The sequence below is a fragment of the Dermochelys coriacea genome, chromosome 4 (assembly GCF_009764565.3).
Source record: "Dermochelys coriacea isolate rDerCor1 chromosome 4, rDerCor1.pri.v4, whole genome shotgun sequence".
In the NCBI taxonomy this organism is placed as follows: domain Eukaryota; kingdom Metazoa; phylum Chordata; order Testudines; family Dermochelyidae; genus Dermochelys; species Dermochelys coriacea.
Genome location: NC_050071.1, coordinates 130,544,757 through 130,565,942, shown reverse-complemented (window position 1 = coordinate 130,565,942; position 21,186 = coordinate 130,544,757). Strand labels below are relative to the sequence as shown.

Here is a 21,186-nt window from a genome sequence, read left to right as displayed (position 1 = left end):
TGGATTGAATGGGCCATAGAGATTAAACCATTTTCTTAATCCTAGGTGCCCAAAATGGTTTCAAAGAAGAGCTGTATTGCCCAATAGCATAGTTCACAATACCATTTTAAAGCACAAGCTGCTTATTTAAATACATAGCATTTATAAAGCACTTTAGAAAAGTACGTATCATTATCCCAAGTCTACAAATGGGGAAAGTGAGGCATGGAGAGGTTAAGTGACTGGTCCAAGGTTGCTCTGCTGGTCAGTGGCAGAGCCTGGCTCCCATAGTGTGTTTTGGGCTATTTCAAGGACAGCTATTTTTATTTGCCTCACACAACCACTGTGTAATAAATCATTAGACTGGGATACAAGGAGTTAAGAAAACAAAATCTGGCAGACCTGAAGGAGAAGGTAAACTTGTAGTGAAGGAAGTCCACATGGTCAGAGGACTTTCAGCAGCTCAAAATGGGAGCAAAGTAGTCAGATGCTGGGAATGAATCATGATTGTGGGTTAGTGACACAGACTTTGTAGTGGAAAAAAGGGGCAAAAGAGTAGAGGGCAGAGTCCAGGGAGTTGCCAACAAGTCAGTAGAGGAGTGGGAGAAGGGGACCAAGAATAGGAGAGAAATAATGAAAATCAACAGGTTGGAAGTCCCAGAAGGTCCAGATGGAGGAGCAGGTGGGCGGCAAGAGGCAGTGGTCTGAATTGAAAGAAAAGTTGTGGCTGGAGAGAGGGAACATGGTGACAGCAAGATCAGAGAGGGAGCAATGTCTAGGGAAGACAATATCGCATGAGTAGCAGTCAATCTGAGGTCGAAAGGCAGATAAGTATACACTAGTGTTTGGTAGAAATATTTTTATTTTTGAAGGCATGTGGGCCACAAATTGACTCAGGTTTCCTCCAGAACATGGAGCTAACAGAACGACTGCAATTTGCTCTGATTTGCTCACAGAGAGAAACATGAAATTCTGAGTGAGCAATCCACAGCAGTAACCCTGTACTGACTATGTGGGCCTTCAACCCCACTCTGTCTCCTAGAGGGGAATCCATGACTCCCTCCCCCATTGCCAGATGGGGTTTTCCTCCCACCAATGTCCCAGCATAGAGAGTGCGCTCTTCCCAGCTGACTGGCAGCCAGAGATGATGGAAGGAACCAAGTGACCCATGCTTGAGGAGCGGGCTGATGTATTCCTTATCCCTGTATCTCTAATCACAGGTAAGAGATTCACTATTGGTTGAATACTGACCATGTGCAAAGGGAATGTTGTCCACAAACACCAGGATTATGAATTTGGGGTAAGAAAGGACTTGTAAAAGCTGAAAAGTTCTGAAGAGACTTGGAGATTGACAACAAAGCAGAAACAGGAGGATAGAAGAATTCCATCCTCTGTGTTAAGTATTTAATCCAACCCTTGCCTCATGTTTGGATTTACCCAAACCCTCTTAGACAAGACTGATCCATCCTGCATATAGATGTAGGTTTACCATTGATTCACTGGGAGCTAGAGCAGGCCCCAGGAGCCTTATTCTGCATTCCTTACTCATGCAAAATTCCCAAAGCAACTGGGGGTTTTGCCTGAGTAAGAATTACAGGATCAGAGGTTGAATGCAAAATCTGCTTACTTCTGAGACCAAAGCATCATCATTCAGCAATGGCACCCTAGTCATTCCAGATAAAGAAATGAGTCAAAATAAAGTAAGGTTACCCCCAAAATAATAAATGCTCTCTTATAAAGACTTAATGAACATTAAAGCATAGAAAGACACATTTTTGTTGCACGTACTTTCTTGGCCTGTTGTGAATCCCTGTAAGACAAGTGTATTATTGCTGTAGCTGCAATATAGCAGATTTCCATTTAAATCGCCCATCATACAAATAACTCAATGACACATTGCTCCCTTAACAATAGCACCTTGTAAATAAAATCTAAAAGAGGGGCTAGAGCATTTGTATTGTCTTTCTTAGGGCCTGATGCAAAGCCCACTGAAGTCAGTGAGGATTCTTCCATTGATCTTAAATGGGCTTTCATTCAAGCCCTTAAGCCAATTTCATACCAGAATCTATCCATTGACTTCAGCGAAGTTACTCCTGATTTATGATGTAAGTGAAATCAGAATCAGGTATTTCATGTCTTTAATGCATGGCTAGGAGAGACTGACAATACAGTTAAAATATTGTTGCAGGGTAGATTTTACTGTAGGCAGTCAAAATGGATCCTAGCATAAAATGATGTTCATTTAGCTTATTTTTATTACAGAGGAGTCTGTATTACAGGTTGGGGTGAGTCTGCCTGCTAGAAATCTGGTAAGAGTAGCTAGCCAGAAATTAGTTTCATTGCACATGATCAATCAGTTGTACATTTTTAACTTTCGGGACACTAGCCTCAATTCTTTCTTCCACGTTTATTTTGGAAGCTGTACAAATAATTGCAAAGAAAATTACAGGAACTACAGGTTATGGAAATGAAAATGGCACCTAATAGAATATTCATGGTCAAAAGCCATCCATCAGACCAACTTATAAAAAGGAATATGAAAATTGTCTTTATCCTGGGGGCAATAGGACTTTTCACCATAAAAACAAGTTGTGTACTGCACCAAACTCACACAAATTGTATGTTTTCATAGACCTCCCAGATCACTGTAAGGCACATTTCTCACATCCAATGAGGCATATCAGGGGAGCAGAGCAAGGAAATTCAGAATAATCTGCAAATGTTTATGACTCTGGAGAGGAATTTCTACATATGGAATATTCTGTTGAAGAGTAGGAATTTTGTAAATGCAATGGAGCCTTTTTGCAATACTGGAACGCTTCTTGGAGGAGCCAGGGCAAAGAATCGCCCTGTTACAACCTGCCTCCATCGCGAGGGGGTCTTGCTGTGCTGGCTGGGCGTTAGGGAGTGAACACATTGAGCTCATCAATCCCTCAAACACTCTCCTCTGGGCTACACCAGCCCTTTCTTTGCCTTGCAGGTTCATAGTAGATGCATCTTAGCCCATGAGTCCCTCAGAAGTGTCCCACTCTGGTGTCTAGCCCCCAGTCACTGGATACCCAGAGAAATCCCAGATCCTCTGTTCCCAAAGCAACAGTATACCCAGTTTAACCTTAGACCACAGCTCCAGTATTACACACAGCACATGTTCAATTACAAAACAAAAAGGAAATTTAAGAAAGAACAGAGATTCAAATGCAAACCAGTGAGAGAGATGAGAACAAGTGGTTACATCTAAACCAAAACAATAACATGCATTCTAAAACCTGCACTTAACTAACAAGTTTCCCTCTTTAGACAGGAGAATCTCTCACTGAAAGTTTTCTTCAGTCTTTTCAGCCAAGCCTGGCTGAGATCCCGTTATCATGAAGCAAACCCACTGTCAGTTTACTTCTTAGGTAAAGGATGCCTCTCTGTACTCCCAAAATATACCAGAACAGAGCTTTGAAGGTCACCTCAAAATATGGTCCTCCCACCCCTGTTTACTTCTTCCTGTTAATTTCCTCTCGAAGGATTGTGAAATCTTCAATTAGCATTCAGCTTAAACTATAAATGGATTCCAGTTATGAACCATACAATATTTTACATGAAAAACAGACAGCCAGATAAATATTTCTTGCCTGAAAAAAACAGCCTGCTTTTCCCCTTTGTGGGTGACCGGTCCCTAGTCACAGACCTTAAGAACATAATTTTCAGTGTTTAATCTCCTTACATAACATCCGTACATAAGTGTTGCAATGATTATGATGATCAGGGTGACACAGAATTTCATTAGAGACTTTGCATGGCATCCTTAGGGATACAGGATTCCCTGGCTTCACCCAATGTACTGCACGGTGCCAACTGACAGAGGGCACAGAGGTCCTTGGGTCACAAATATCAAAAGCCCAATTTATTTCTTTAGATCTAACTAATAGTACAAAACCCAAAATACACATACAAAGAGCTGAAAACCAGTTGATCATCTAACATAATAGCCATACAGCAGGATTAAGTATATGAACCACACATAAGCTCATCTCACCAGCAAAGCAAAACATACATTTATTTTTTATTAAACAAAAATATATATACAATCACACCTGATTCTACAGATACCTTGTCCTCCCACCTTCCTCCCTTCTCTTTGTCTGCTTATTCCTCTGTTGCCTATTGTCTGAATCTTAGATTGTGAGGTTTTTGGGGTAGGGACTTTGTTTTATTTGGTTGAACAGTGCCTCGTATAATGGGGCCGTGATCCCCAGTTAGAGTGCTTGTGTAATCCACCCACCACCTGGGTGTGATATTCTGTCCCATCTAGTGACACCAAGACCACTTAGAGAGAGAGGGATTAATGAGTCTGCTCTACAGCCTTAGCTAACAGTCATATAGCTTTTAGCTCATGCAGTAGAGGCTCATGCACTAAGCTCCTGAGGGCCCAGGTTCAATCCCACTTGCCGATGATGGTGGTCTGTCAGTGTTACACTTGGACACTACCACAACATAAATAAATAAATAAATAATAATCTGGGCAACAAGCTAACACCTCCTGGAAAATTGGAAGAGGCTGCCCTCACCGCCACTAAGCAATGCACATAGCTAGCCTGTATAACCACAAACACACCTATTCCAATCAAATGTGGTGTGGCAGAGCTCCGACCTTCTTCCTGTGTGTCGTGCGGTTCCAGGCGGTTTATGCTAGCCTCAGAGGCTCACTGTGACCCTCCACATACTCCTTTTCTCTCTGGGGCCAGGGTACAGTTTACTGAGCCTTTTTCATCATAAGCCAGCAAGGAGGTTGGTGAGAGAACTCCCACAGTCTCTGTTGTCCCTACAGGCTTATTCCAGAACAGTTTAACCTCCTGTCCTGACAGGAGGCTGTCTTCCCCTCCCAGGCAGTGTTTCTGTAGTGGCGGGTTGGGGGAAACCCGGGCCACCCTCTACTCTGGGTTCCGGCCCAGGGACCCTAATGGCAGCAGCTGTTGGCAGCCGACCTTACACTGTCGGCATTGCTACATTTCCCTAGGCCACTCCCCCACAGCTCCCCTGCTTCTCTCTCTTAACACCTTCTTCACCCTTACCTTAGGGCTCCCTTTCCAGTGGCTTGAGGGTGTCTTCATTACCCAGCCCTTCAGCCACACTTGCTTTTCTCGGCCTGACTGGAGTGAGCCCTTTTATAGTATCAGAGGGGCCTTAATTAGAGTCAGGTGTTCACATTAGCTTAACAGCCTCACCTGACTCTTTTCAGGTTAATTGGAGTCAGGTGTTCTCATTAGCCTAACGGCTTCAACTCATTCTTTGCAGGCTAATTGGAGTCATGTGTCCACCCTAGCCTGGAGCAGCCCCTGCTCTAGTCAGTCAGGGAACAGAAAACTGCTTATCCATCGGCCAGTATATCAGCCTTCTACTACTCTGCTGTACCCAACTGGCTGGGGTCTATCACAGCGGATAATTGAATATTGTTGTCTTTTGACACCAGATGTTCTCTTATGAGCAAGAGTACGAGAGCAGCTCTGCCTTAGCTGGGGAGTATCTAAGATACTTATCTGTGTGTATTTCTGCTAACGGTTCCAAACGTGCACATGTATAACAGTTATCTCTGCTAGCTAAATTACTGGAGCTGCTCATGTAGCTAACTTGGTAGAGGGTTCTTGTTTTGGAGAGGAGACCAATGCTCCAATTCCGCTGACTCCTTTTGATACTGAATGTTTTAAAATAGACTAATATTAGCTGGATGTAGACAGGAGACTCCAAATAGGACTTGTGTGTATCAATCCTCAAATATCAGAATAACGTTATAGGATCTTTTAGTTCTTACTAAAAAAAACCCTAGTGAAGTCAAATATTTTGCCTGAATATAAGGTCACCATAATATAATTTGATGCATTTTTCAACATGGGGTGTACAGATGTAACAGAACACTAGCCCTAAAAGGACTGCATTCATGTGCTTCCAGGAAATGTGAAATTAGCCCTCTTTATGACTGGAAACTTATTCAGTGTCTTTCTCTTGTTGATCAACATAAATCAGTTCATCACCACTTGTGTAACAAGTTCTCAGGATGAATCATGAACAAACTATGCACTCTCCAAACATCACATTTTTTCTCAGTCAAACATACTAAAACCTTTATTGTTGTTAATATTACCTATTAATAGCCTAATCGACTGCTTATATTAACAGAATGCCCAATGTCACCTAAAAAATGAAGTATTGGCAATTACAGTACAAGTCCCACACAATCAGTATAAACAGGTTCAAATCAGAATTACTTATTTCATTAACTTATATAATGTATGCCCTGATCCAAAGTCGCCTGAAGTAAATGGAAAGCCACTTAATACCAATAAAGTACTTGGGCTGTGTTCCAAAAAAATAATTCAATGATTAAAAACTCATGGACTAGGCCCAATGGCTCAGCTACAGAGCATTCCCCACTCCCACCCCTTACCCCATCTGTGCAGAAGGGAACAATTGATACAAAGAAGGGGAAGTTCTACAAATGATCATGGACAAACTGTGAAATTGGAAAGAATTTCAGGCCTGGGACCTTAAATTTTCACCTGTCCTGAGGTATTTCCTACCCTGCAAAGTGAATGCCATTGGATAGCATAGATTTCCTGTAGAAAGACGCCGCCCTTTCTGCATGAGATAGGGAAGTAAGACAAATAAACTGTACGATAAAACAGCTTCAAACATTTCTGGGGACTAGGTGAGCATTTCATCCCAGATTCACAAAGAGACTTAGGCGTAGCAATGCTCAGCATCACAATGCCTAACTTCCGGCACTTAGAAAAGTCACAGGTACAACATTGTGATCCACAAAACCTGAGTTGGCACCTAGGCTCCCTGTACAATGGATGGGCAGAGATAGATGCATTAGACTATGATCCACAGAAGCCAGCACGCTAGGCCATGGACCACCTAAGGTAGCCAATGGGAGATGCTGGTGAGAGGGCTGAGTCCTCCTTACAGATAGAAGTACAGAAAGGTGAAATGACCTGCTCAGTGAATTAATGAGAGAATTAGGTATAAAACTAATAAGTCCCTGACATCCAGTCCTGTATTCAATCACTGGGCCATACAGCCCACACTCAGGTGCTAAAAACAGACACAGGGGCACAAAAAATCCTCAGGCAGGAAGCACCGGTTCACCGGTTCAGTAAGCACCGGTTCACCGGTTCAGTAAGCACAAAGCTTACTATTCAGAAGGCCCTTCCCTATTCCGGTTCATTTTGTCCTTCAGGACAGCAGCACCCCTTCAGCCACAGTGCGGTGGCATCACAGCTCTGCTTGTAGTGGAGCCAAACCCCCAGGTTACACAATTGAAATGAGTGACAGTAAAAACTACAGCTAAGATTTTCAAAGCTGCCTAGGCTATCCAATTCCCAGTAACACCAGTGTGGTAGGTGATAATTGCTACATTCTAATAAGATGAGCCCTGTGTGATGTGCTTATAATGGAGTCAAACTTCATGGGACTTTCACTCCACTCATAGTGAAGTATGTTGAAACAATTTAGGGTTTTCATTCCATTTCACTGCATGCAAAGTTTTAGTATAACCAGTGGTTTCCTCAGGAATTGAAATGGGGGGGGGGGGTCGAATTTACAAGGGGGGGTGTCAGGGTCAATGAGGGGTCAGACTGTGAGAGTGAAGGTGGGCTGTATGGCACCATAGTAAAAACTGAAAAATGTTTCACGACCATTTTATTAGATTTAACTCATGTTTTAAAATCATCACACAAATTAAAGTTGGCTACTCAAGCCTTCTATGAAGCACTACGTCTACATCCTTCTTGGTTTCTTGTTATAATTTTGCACAAATCTGTTAATGAACTTCTTGAATGCAATGCGTTCATCTTTGGTGGCTTCTCGTGTGTCCGGTACTTCCATTCCTTCAATTGATATGCTCATTAGTTCATTCACATGATCAGGCAGAAGGCGACTTCTTTCAGAACACAAAATTCTATTCAATGATGAAAAAGAATGCTCAACTGTAGCTGTTGTGACTGGGAGTAGCAAGAGATGAATTCCTACTTCTTTCATCCCAGGAAACATAGCACAAAGATCGGGTCAAGCCACTAGCGATGATAAAAAAGAAGTTGAAGTCAAATCTTCATTCTTTCATCATATTATATTCCACTCTGTGTTCAAATTCTCTATTCTGTCCTGATCCCATGGCAGCCCGATTGCTGGTAGTGCCGCACTCCACTCAACTGTCGGTGTTTTACAGGACAGGGATCTGTAAAAGCTACGTAGAGGTTGAGTGGAATGTAGAAGTTGCTGTTGTAGTTTTTTAAGAATCAAGTCTGTGTACTTTTTCAGTTGTTTTAACAAACACTTCTTGTCCTCTTCACTTAAGGATTCAATATAAATGCCTTCATTACTCAACTTCTGGACTGAAGTCTTTGCTCCTTCCAGTACTTTTTCAATGGATAGCTCTCTGATTGATCCAAATGTAGCTTCTATTGTTGGACAAAGATCGACTACTGTTGTAGCAGATGCCTGGATGGCATTGTTTAATGACCCAAGTGGTTTCAACAGTAGACTTACGAGAGAGAATGGCAATAGTCTTCTCTGAACATAGTAGCAAAAGTAATCCACCGGCATCAGTACTTAGATCCATCCCATCTTGGTAGTTACTTTCCAAAGCCAGTAATAATGGCTGGAGTAATTTTAAGACAACAACCAAGGATCGCTCATGAGAAAGCCAGAGGGTTTTCTCAGGTTGGACTAACTGGAACTTCAGTGCCAGTGTATCTTCTATATTTTCCAAGATACTAAGTCTTTTTGGACTCTTGAAAAAAGAATATAATGAAGACATTACATTTATAGCTTTTTAAATGTCTTTTGAAGATTCTGCAGCTTGTACTAGTGCTAGTTGGAGTAGATGGCCTCTGCAGTGTGTATAGGAGAGATTAGGGTTACACTTTTCTCTGAGCAAAGCTTGTACTCCACCATGTCTTCCAGAGAAGTTTGCAACTCCATCAAATGCACAAGCAGCCATTTGTTTGGTGTCCAATTGACAGGCATTTAACTCTAAGATGTGGGTTGTCACAGATGCAGCTGATGTGTCTTCTATAACTTGAACATCTAGAAATGCATCTACTGGCTTACCCCTGACATCAAGATAACGTACACAATGACTTAATACTTGATGCCCATCTGCATTGGTGCATTCATCAGCTATGAATGCAAATTTTTTGAATGTGGTGAGAGAGTTCTTCACTTTTTCAATTGTTGAGTCTTTCACTCTTGCACTGCATGCTGCCAATCAGCTGAGTTTCTTGCAGAAAGATAGTGATCATTTGCTAGTCTTGTTCGGAACCAGTGTTCAACTTCAGGATGAACAAGTGACAATGCAGTTAGCATTGGCCTCCAGTTTGTAGTGTGTGGTATCTCTTGCTTAAATAGAAAGTAGGATGCCACAGCCATGTTTGTTCGCATGAACTGTGTTGTGTCTCCAGCATTCTTAACAGCCTCATTAAGTACTTCTAAAACTGGCTTTGAAAGAGGGCTTATAAGGCTTTCTGCATGTTGATGCACTCCAGAGGCCTGGTATTTTTCAGCCTTTGCACATAGTTTGTCAGCATTGGCTTTGCTGATCACAGTTTGACAAACCCAGCTCCTCCACTTTTACCAATTAGAGCATTGGGAAGCTTTCCTTCTTCCTAAGCTTTTTTGCAAGAGGTGCAGTAGTAGCCATCTTTTGTAACTTCAATAAATGGGAACACTTTGACCGACAAACATCGGGAAATGCCTTTAGGAGCTGGAGACACTGTTTCTTCAGAAGGTAGCTGTATTTTTGCTTTGGGCTGTCGGATGTAGATATACCACTTGAACCTTCAGATGACATGTTGATATATTCTTTGTTCTTGAAGTGTTCTTCATCTTAGTGAAGTTAGTCACCTTGGGTTAGTTTTTGAGGCCTTTGAGTGGAAAAATTGTTGTATTGTTTTCTGTCTTTTCATTTTCACTTTGACCTGCAACATATAAAAGAGATATGAATAAAGTAAATGTTTTGTTAGGATAATGCAAATTTAACATAAGGATAATGCAAGTTACACCAAAACAGTTAGCAAGTCTAGATTTCTAAAACATATAATTTTAAAAAGATGTATTTTATTTAAATTCACTTTTGAAAAGTAAGCCATCCTGGGATAAGAGGGAAGTCCTCTCATGGATCAGTAACTGGTTAAAAGATGCGAAACAAAGGGTAGGAATAAAGTATCTGTTTTCCGAATGGAGAGAAATAAATAGTGAAATTATCTGTTTTCAGAATGGAGAGAAATAAATAAATAAATAGGTACTGGGACCATTACTGTTCAATGTATTCATAAATGATCTGGAAAAATGAGTAAACAGTGAGGTGGCAAAATTTTCAGATGATACAAGATAGTTAAGTCCCAGGCAGAGTGTGAAGAGTTACAAAGGGATCTCACAAAACTGGGTGACTGGGCAACAAAATGGCAGATGAAATTCAATGTTGATAAATGCAAAGTAATGACCATTGGAAAACAATCTCAACTATACACACAAAATGATGGAGTCTGAATTAGCTGTTAACACTCAAGAAAGAGATTTTGGAGTCATTGTGGATAGTTTTCTGAAAACATCCACTCAATGTGCAGCGGCAGTTAAAAAAAGCGAACAGAATGTTGGGAATCATTAAGAAAGGGATAGATAATAAGACAGAAAATATCATATTGCCTCTATATAAATTCATGTACATGCACACCTTGAATACTGTGTGCAGATCTGGTCACCCCATCCCAAAAGAGATATATTGGAATTGGAAAAGGTACAGAGATGGGCAACTAAAATGATTAGGGGTATGAAATAGGAGGAGAGATTAAAATGACTGGGAATTTTCAGCTTAGAAAGAGACGACTAAGGGGGGGTATGATTGAGGTCTATAAAATCTTAACTGGTGTGAAGAAAGTAAATAAGGAAATGTTATTTAATCCTTCACAGGTTTCAGAGTAGCAGCCGTGTTAGTCTGTATTCGCAAAAAGAAAAGGAGTACTTGTGGCACCTTAGAGACTAACAAATTTATTAGAGCATAAGCTTTCGTGAGCTACAGCTCACTTCATCGGATGCATCATCCGATGCATCATCCAATGAAGTGAGCTGTAGCTCACGAAAGCTTATGCTCTAATAAATTTGTTAGTCTCTAAGGTGCCACAAGTACTCCTTTTCTTTTTAATCCTTCACATAACACAAGAACTAGCAGTCACCCAATGAAATTAATAGGCAGCAGGTTTTAAAAAAACAAAAGGAAGTACTTCTTTACACAACATAAAGTCAACCCATGGAACTCTTTGCCAAGGGATGCTGTGAAGACCAAAACTATAACAAGGTTAAAAAAAGAACTAGATAAATTCCTGGGTATAGGTCCATCAGTGGCTATTAGCCAGGATGGGGAGGGATGCAACACCATGCTCTGAGTGTCCCTAGCCTGTTTGCCAGAAGCTGGGAATGGGCAACAGGGGATGGATCACTTGATGATTACCTGTTCTGTTCATTCCCCATGAAGCACCTGGACTTGACCACTTACAGAAGACAGGATACTCGGCTATAAGGACCTTGGTCTGACCCAGTATGACCATTCTTATGTAAAAATTAATTATAATAATAAAAATGTGTATAGTACAGAAACTCCCCAACATAATGACCTCTCAAGATGTGAAATAACAACCTTGGCAAATAATGCATTTTAAAAATCTTGGCCTACTAGGAAACATATTTATATAAGTTTCCATTCCCAGTCACAAATCTTGCATCCAATGAAGTGAGCTGTAGCTCACGAAAGCTTATGCTCTAATAAATTTGTTAGTCTCTAAGGTGCCACAAGTACTCCTTTTCTTTTTGCAAATACAGACTAACACAGCTGCTACTCTGAAACCTGTCACAAATCTAGCATTCTGGAGCAAAGTCATTAAAATATAGTCCAACAAACAAATGTTTATTTAATGTGCCCCTCACTTTTCCCTCCACCGCACCCCACTCACTGGCGTTGTTCTTGGTCAGTGGAGACTCTGAGTTCAGAGGTGCTTTCACGTGAGTACACCTCCCAGGTGGGGGGCAAGAAGACACCTTGCTTGTTCCTCCAGCTGTTCACTTTTCACTCTGGCCACTGCTGTTTGTTGTGCCACTGTTCACTCCACCACTCTGTTGCCAATGGCCCTGGGCAGTCACCTTCTGCTGCCACCTGCCACTGTGACCTCTGCGAGACCTCTTGAGATTCCACTGAGCTCTCAGACATTTCAGCTGAGCTCTCAGTGGGGGAACCTCACAGCTAGAACAATCTCGGCTGTGTCTTCCACAGAAACACTGTCCTTACAGCAGGACTAAGCACTTAGACCTGATTATCAGTGATTTCAGCTGCAGTGGTCACTTAACAGAACAAAAGACTATCTATGGAGCCTAATCAGCTCTGTCTTTAAACAGCGGAGAGGGACAGGTCCCCACCCTCTCTTGATGCCCTCAATCAGCACAGGCTAAGTACAGTTCTACTGCCCTTTACTCAGACAATAAGAACAACAACATTTCATTGCCCCCCACCCCCCTGCATTCAAGTGATTTGTAACCCAACCCCAGCCAAAATCTATCACTTGGGCAACACAGCTCTGTTTGCTGGATACCTAGGTAGATTAGGTGTGAATGTAAATACAATCTGGACCTGAATCCTTTCCCCCCACCACCTGCTCATCACTAGCTATCAGGGGGAGCTCATTTAGACTTTGCTTACAAATCATCATTTGAAATTATTAGGTTGGCAAACGTCACCGAAATGGATGCACTGACATTGTCATAAAATACAACAGCTGTAAAGGAAGCTAGTCCATGTTCATATTTTTCAAATCTATTATATTTTTTCAGATACACGTATTTTATCATACACTGTATATGCTTTTAAAGTGTGTATTAATGTTTCAATTTCAATTCAAATTTCCAAACAGTCACTAAATTGGCATGTAACTAGTTCACAAAACTGGGGGTGGGGGGCGTAGGAAAATCACTGAGTATAACTAAGTTCACTACAAGTGTCGCCCGCTCTCATGTCTTTATCTAGAGGACTGTTCATCACAATCTCTCTGTATACTACTATATCACGTTCCAGAGCCCAATATGTTGGAGTAACAGTGGCAAAAATCTATTAGCAGGGATTGGAATCAAGCAGAGAGCTGCAGATTAATTATTACTGACTCACTAGGGCATATGTGTGGCTCGTTAGACTCCAGCCTGAATATTAGGAAGGTGGGAAAAGCCCATGGAGAGATGCTAGAGTCTTGGATCGAGCCAATGGGAAAGTAGCACTAGCAGCAACCAAGCCAGGGAGAAGGATTAACTTGGGGTTTATGAGTACTTGTAGCACCTTAGAGACTAACAAATTTATTTGAGCATAAGCTTTCGTGAGCTACAGCTCACTTCATTGGAGTGAGCTGTAGCTCACGAAAGCTTATGCTCAAATAAATTTGTTAGTCTCTCAGGTGCCACAAGTACTCCTTTTCTTTTTGTGGATATAGACTAACAAGGCTGCTACTCTGAAACTTGGGGTTTATGTCATGTTATTTTTGAATTAGTGTTTTTTTTAATAAAACCAAGCCCCAAGGGGGACGACTGACTTTTTACAATTAGGGTATAGTTTGTTTGGAACTATAAGGAGACTCCACCAGCTTACAGCACTCTTTTCTAACCTAGTGCCTTGCATAATGACAGGTTTCAGAGTAGCAGCTGTGTTAGTCTGTATTCTCAAAAAGAAAAGGAGTACTTTCGAAAGCTTATGCTCAAATAAATTTGTTAGTCTCTAAGGTGCCACAAGTACTCCTTTTCTTTTTTCTAACCTAGTTCAGCCTTTATGTACCCTAGTCATGATCTTCTGTAACCTGGGCATGACCTTTGAAACCTCACAACTCATTGTATTACTTCTTTTTTTCTTACGTTTGTGTCTCTCTTTTAAAACCAGCTGTGTCTTTTCACCAGCAGTGGAGCTTTTCAGCAATGCAACATTATGTAAACATGCATTGGTACATCCTCCAAACTTTGTTTTATCAACAAAAGATCAAAAGTACTCATTGCAATCATCAAAGCAACCTAGACTTCCTGGGTGAAAGCAGCCAAGCTTTTTCTTTTAATTGCCCAATAGCAAATATAAGGGGATTTTTCTTTCTTTCACAGTTAAAAATAAGTCAGGAACAGGAGGGCAGTGGTTTAAATGATCTCTTAATCAAATCTGTTCATGTAGGTGGATGTATTTCAAACCTTCCCCGCATTCCAAGCTGGAAGTCAATACTTCAATCTCCCCCTCCCCCCCCTTCCCCTGCTAAGAAAAGATCTTTATCTTAACAATGGAAACAAATATTTTCTTTAAAAAGTTTCAACAGGCCTTGATTCTGTAAAACAACCCATTTCTCTGACAGGTGCTTTGATTTCACAGCATAAGCATGCTAAATAAAAGGGCAGACAAACATTGGGGGAGGGATAGCTCAGTGGTTTGAGTATTGGCCTGCTAAACCCAGGGTTGTGAGTTCAATCCTTGAGGGGGCCATTTAGGACAAATGGGGGCAAAAATTGGGATTGGCCCTGCTTTGAGCAGGGGGTTGGACTAGATGACCTCCTGAGGTCCCTTCCAACCCTGATATTCTGTGATTCTGTGAAAATCACAGATGCTTGAGCAAAAGAACCAGAAACAATTCAGCACATATAATATGTACCTAGCAATAAGGGGGCAGGCAGATTTGGTTCTCCTTACTGTGCTTTTTAAAATTTCACCCGTTTGTTGTCTCTCACATATAAAAATCACCTCGTTTCTTCCTTTTTAGGAATTAACGTGACTAGAGTTATCTCCTTTTTGCTTTCTCAAAGTCTCAGGATAGAACTAAGCACCAATGTCAAAGCTGGCCCCAGATCCAGAATCTGAAGTTGTTCGGGTCACGTCCAGGGTTTGCTGAGCTACAATCTCTTTATTTATCTACTTTCCCTAGCTTAAGCAGCCGCAAAGTGAAACGAAAATCTAATCAAGTTACTAGTGGAACCTGCCTGGTACCAATTTGCCATGTCCAAGAACATTGCCTGCTAAGATAGTCCAAGGGGCATCACCCCTTTATTAATAAGAAGTTACTTTGCAGAGAGAAGGAGAGAGATCTAACAAGCCATTTTCCAATCACACTGGTTGCTTCCCTTTCCCCTCCCTTCTTGTACATCCTTTGAGGCAGGAACGCTATCTACCTATGTGTTTGTGCAGCACTTAGTACATTTTGGGTGCTACTGTGATATAAATAATATTATAAACAGGGCTGCTCAGCAGACATTGATTTGCAATATGAGGGGAAAATCCCTCCCTATGATGTAGAGGGATGGTATGATAGAAAGAAGTCATGGGGCCTCCACAGCTTTCCACCAGTGCATCCTCACAGTAGGCAGGCAGGAAACATAACCACCATAGCACTCTAAATAGCACTAAATGAAGGATCCAGCTAGCAGAATGACCATGCTCCCTATAGGCCTAAAAGAGTGCAGTTTGCTAGTTTGGGCTCTGATCAATTAAGCCCAGACACTGCCTCATTGCAGATGCTGTGATACGTAGCATTCACTTACTGGGAGGTGGCAGAGCTGCTGTTGTCCAACATGTTCCTTCTGGGCCCTATGGAAAGCCCCTTCCCTCACACTGGCAGGATGATTTTGGGACTTCAGTCACAACTAGCGCTGCTCCGCTGTGCAGCCACATTGCATAAAGAGCAGTGGTATAGACAGGGGGAAGAGCTCTTGATTGTGAAGTAAATGCCAGTCAGATCAGCTGACCTAAGTAATTTTGCAGCACACTGGTGTATCTGTGATCTTAAAACCATGTCTCCATTTACAGGGACTCAGAGAGGATGTATTTTCAGTGAATAGAATCACACCGCAGACATTTTCTCTACTTGGATTTTGGCATAGATGTGGGTACAGCAACAGGAAAAAGCCGAGAGTACAGAAATTTGTTTCCACTATTGTAGTGCCCTGGGGAGAGGTTAGAAAAATATTTGATGTCTATGAAATCATTTGAAACAGTTCGTTACAGTGAAACACTTTTCAGAGTAGCAGCCGTGTTAGTCTGTATCCGCAAAAAGAAAAGGAGGACTTGTGGCACCTTAGAGACTAACACATTTAATTGAGCATAAGCTTTCGTGAGCTACAGCTCACTTCATTGGATGCATTTAGTGGAAAATACAGTGGGGAGATTTACATATACAGAGAACAGGAAACAATGGGTGTTACCATACACACTGTAAGGAGAGGTTTCAGAGTAGCAGCCGTGTTAGTCTGTATTCGCAAAAAGAAAAGGAGTACTTGTGGCACCTTAGAGACTAACAAATTTATTAGAGCATAAGCTTTCGTGAGCTACAGCTCACTTCATCGGATGCATTTGGTGGAAAAAACAGAGGAGAGATTTATATACACACACACAGAGAACATGAAACAATGGGTTTATCATACACACTGTAAGGAGAGTGATCACTTAAGATAAGCCATCACCAGCAGCAGGGGGGGGAAAGGAGGAAAACCTTTCATGGTGACAAGCAAGGTAGGCTAATTCCAGCAGTTAACAAGAATATCAGAGGAACAGTGGGGGGTGGGGTGGGAGGGAGAAATACCATGGGGAAATAGAAAAGGAGTACTTGTGGCACCTTAGAGACTAACAAATTTATTAGAGCATAAGCTTTCGTGAGCTACAGCTCACTTCATCGGATTGAGCTGTAGCTCACGAAAGCTTATGCTCTAATAAATTTGTTAGTCTCTAAGGTGCCACAAGTACTCCTTTTCTTTTTGCGAATACAGACTAACACGGCTGCTACTCTGAAACATGGGGAAATAGTTTTACTTTGTGTAATGACTCATCCATTCCCAGTCTCTATTCAAGCCTAAGTTAATTGTATCCAGTTTGCAAATTAATTCCAATTCAGCAGTCTCTCGTTGGAGTCTGTTTTTGAAGCTTTTTTGTTGAAGTATAGCCACTCTTAGGTCTCCTCTGCTTTTTCCACCAAATGCATCCGATGAAGTGAGCTGTAGCTCACGAAAGCTTATGCTCTAATAAATTTGTTAGTCTCTAAGGTGCCACGGGTACTCCTTTTCTTTTTGCGAATACAGACTAACACGGCTGCTACTCTGAAACCTGTCACTCTTAGGTCTGTGTTCGAGTGACCAGAGAGATTGAAGTGTTCTCCAACTGGTTTTTGAATGTTATAATTCTTGACGTCTGATTTGTGTCCATTCATTCTTTTACATAGAGACTGTCCAGTTTGGCCAATGTACATGGCAGAGGGGCATTGCTGGCACATGATGGCATATATCACATTGGTAGATGCGCAGGTGAACGAGCCTCTGATAGTGTGGCTGATGTGATTAGGCCCTATGATGGTATCCCCTGAATAGATATGTGGACAGAGTTGGCAACAGGCTTTGTTGCAAGGATAGGTTCCTGGGTTAGTGGTTCTGTTGTGTGGTGTGTGGTTGCTGGTGAGTATTTGCTTCAGATTGGGGGGCTGTCTGTAAGCAAGGACTGGTCTGTCTCCCAAGATCTGTGAGAGTGATGGGTCATCCTTCAGGATAGGTTGTAGATCCTTGATGATGCGTTGGAGAGGTTTTAGTTGGGGGCTGAAGGTGATGGCTAGTGGCGTTCTGTTATTTTCTTTGTTGGGCCTGTCCTGTAGTAGGTAACTTCTGGATATTATTTTGGCTCTGTCAATCTGTTTCTTCACTTCAGCAGGTGGGTATTGTAGTTGTAAGAATGCTTGATAGAGATCTTGTCGGTGTTTGCCTCTGTCTGAGGGGTTGGAGCAAATGTGGTTATATCGTAGAGCTTGGCTCTAGACAATGGATTGTGTGGTGTGGTCTGGATGAAAGCTGGAGGCATGTAGGTAGACATAGCGGACAGTAGGTTTCCGGTATAGGGTGGTGTTTATGTGACCATCGCTTATTAGCACCGTAATGTCCAGGAAGTGGATCTCTTGTGTGGACTGGTCCAGGCTACTTACATTTAACACCTTTAAACACATTTTTAACTGGATTTGCTGGTGTGCACATTTTTAATTACTTGCCTCTCGGCTTGCTGGTTATGGGCAACATTATTAGTACTAGACATGGGTCTTATCCAACATTCTTTAAACTCTTCAGAGGGACTTTAGAGTGCTCAGGGAACATAAGGATCAAGCCCACTGTGCATGTCATCATAGGGAACAGAGCAATTAATATTGTTGCACATGCTGTAAACCAAAAGTCATAGACTACATTAATTCTTGGGTGTAACTCCATTGGAATTACACCAGGAATTAATTTGGACTGCTACATCTCCTCTTGTTATGTCATAGGCTCCCCTTTTGGTACAATCATAGAGCTGTCCATGTTCTGTATACTCTAACTGCAAAAAGCACTCCTTTACAGAAGCATTTTACCATACATCCTGCAGAAAATATTTCTGCAGTGCTGTAATATGTAAAATATATGAAACACTCAATCTAGAAAAGTGGAATCTATCAAAGTCAGATCAGACAGTGACTTGTTCATTCTGAAACACATGTGTGAGCCATTGCTTTAACACGGCACAGAACAAGTCACTTTCAATTCTGTCAGCATACCAAAAAGAACAGACAAATGCAGTACCGGGGCTGAAGCTGGAAGGATTGGCTACACTGGGTTTCATTTACTTGCACATCTGACAAAATGAATTCTAGGCCAGCTGGAATTGCTGGGGAAGCAAGCAGTGTAACTTCAGGGGGGATGATGCTACTATCCCGAGAGACATTTTGGGTGGTAGTTTTATATAAGCTCCAGATCTGCCCTTTATTTAAATGAAAACAGCCTAATATTTTTTCTTCCTGTTAACAATTTGTACATGTTTATTTTTTATTCTTCATCTTTTATTGTACCCCAGTACCTTCCATTCCACCAGTGAAGCCAGTTTTAATGTCCTGTTCTCCCATTCCTTTCTCTGTGCTTCTCCACTCCCTTGTTCCATTCTCTACCTTGTTCTTCATTTCTTCTTCCCTGCCACCTACTACATAGGGAATGCCCTGCCCATCCCAGTTCACTAAACTTCCTCCCTCTCCTCACTGAAATCCCTCCTTCGAGATTCCCTGTCTTACAGAATCATAGAAATGTAGGGTTGGAAGGGATCTCAGGAGATCATCAAGTCCAGCCCCTGGCACTGAGGCAGGACCAAGGAAACCTAGACCATCCTTGACAAGTGTTTGTCTAACTTCTTACAGCTTCCAGTGATAGGTATTCTACAACCTCCCTTGGAAGCCTATTCCAGAGCTTAACTATCCTTATAGTTAGAAAGGATTCCCTAATATATAACCTAAAACTCTCTTGCTGCTGATTAAGCCCATTAGTTATTCTCCTACCTTCAGTGGACATGGAGAATAATTGATTGTCTTCTTCTGTATGACTGCCTGTAAGATATTTGAAGACTGTTATCAGGTCCCTCCTCAGCCTTCTTTTCTCGAGACTAACATGTCCTGGTTTTTTAACCTTTCCTCACAGAGCTGGTTTTATAAACCTTTTATAATTTTTTGTCATTTTCTTCTAGACTCTCTCCAAATTTGTCCACATCTTTCTTAAAGTGTAGCACCTAGAACCAGATAATGTTCCAGCTGAGGCCTGACCAGTGCCAGTAGAGTAAGACACTTATCTCCCACTTCGTACACACAGCACTCCTGTTTATACACCTGTGAAGGGGTACACTCGCTGCCAGTGCACCTCCTTGTGGCCAGGTGGGATGTAGTGGCTGTCTCCCGTATGGTGCCCCCTGCTGATGGTTGCTCCACCATTGCAGTGGTCTCTTCTTCTTGCAACTTGGCCCTCCAGCTGGGCCATGCTTTAGTCCACCCCTTCTGGAGTATCAGAGTCCAACCAAGCTATGACCTTACAGCAGATCTTTTGTCTGTCTCTGGGCTCTGTGGTCCTTACACCGCTTATCTCAGGGGGTTTCACCTCATCTTCCTTGGTGGCTGGTGTGGAAACACCAGCCCTCCCTCTACTCTGGGTTCCAGCCCAGGGACCCTGTAGCTGGCAGCCAAGGTCTGCTCTCTCAAGCTCCTTGCTGCCTCCCTGGACTGCTTCCTACCTCTTTTGTCCCCCAGAGATTGACTGCAGACTCTCTACCAGCAACTCCCTTGCTTTGTATTTGTCTGGTTTTTGGCACAGCAACTTCATCACACAAGTGTATGACTGCCATTTTCTTCACTAATTTTTTTAGCCCCCCCCCCTTTTTTTTTTAAATAGCCTTTCACTCACTTTAGTATCATAAGGAAAACCTCCCTTCTGCTACAAGCCTCCTGGCTTTATAATCACCACCCAGCCACTCCCCAGCTGGGCCTCGTTATCAATTAAACTCAGCTTTCTCTCAGGCCCATGTTAACCCCTTCCAGACCGGTGTGAGGTAGATACCCTATAACAATACCCGCTTAATGATATTAGCCTTTTTAGCAACCACTTCATATTATTGATTGATATTTACTTTGTGATCCACTATAACCCCCATGTTTTTTTCAAAAGTACAGCTGCCTAGCCAGTTATTTCCCATTCTGTAGTTGTGAATTTGATTTTTGCTTCCTAAGAGTAGTACTTTCCACTTTTCTTTATTAAATTTCATCTGGCTGATTTCAGACCAATTCATCAATTTGTCAAGCTCATTTTGAAATCTAATCCTGTCCTCCAAAGTGCATGCAACCCTGCCAGTTTGGTGTTATCCACAAGTTTTATAAACAGACTTTCCGCTATATTTTCAAGTTATTAATGAAAATATTTACTGGTACCAGATCCAGAACTGACCCCTCAAGACCACAGATGACTGGTGCCTCCCCACACTGGGAGGGTCCACAATCTAAAGGGGAGAGGACATGTGATCCCCCCATGTGTCCTCTGTCCTGTGACACCCACACCGACCTTTGCCCAGTCTGGGGATGCCACGCTCTCCCTGCTCCATGTTACTTGTGGGGGAGGGAGGGCTCTGTCCTTCTCTCCCTGTGCCTCCCTCCACGCATTTGGCCACTCTCCCTGGCGGGACGGAGCCGCTTCTGCCAGAGAGAGCCTGGCGGGGAGGCAGCAGCAGCCCACTCCCTGAATGGGCTCAGCTGCCAGAGACAGGGGCCAAGTACGCAGGGGGTAGGGAAAGGGGGCTCTGGTTTGCTCGGCCCCTGTCCCCAGCAGCAGGGCCTGGGCAGGGGCTGGCCTTCTGCAGCCCCA

The 21,186-nt window shown here is 42.4% G+C and overlaps 1 long non-coding RNA gene across 1 annotated transcript in view; it reads right to left on the bottom strand.

Moving 5' to 3' along the window:
* Positions 1–20,705, bottom strand: part of LOC122459969 — a 28,298-nt gene extending 7,593 nt beyond the window's left edge. The window contains exon 1 of the long non-coding RNA XR_006280963.1: positions 20,066–20,705. This is a non-coding gene — a long non-coding RNA (uncharacterized LOC122459969). The remainder of the gene's footprint in view (positions 1–20,065) is intronic.
* Positions 20,706–21,186: the final 481 nt, after the last annotated feature.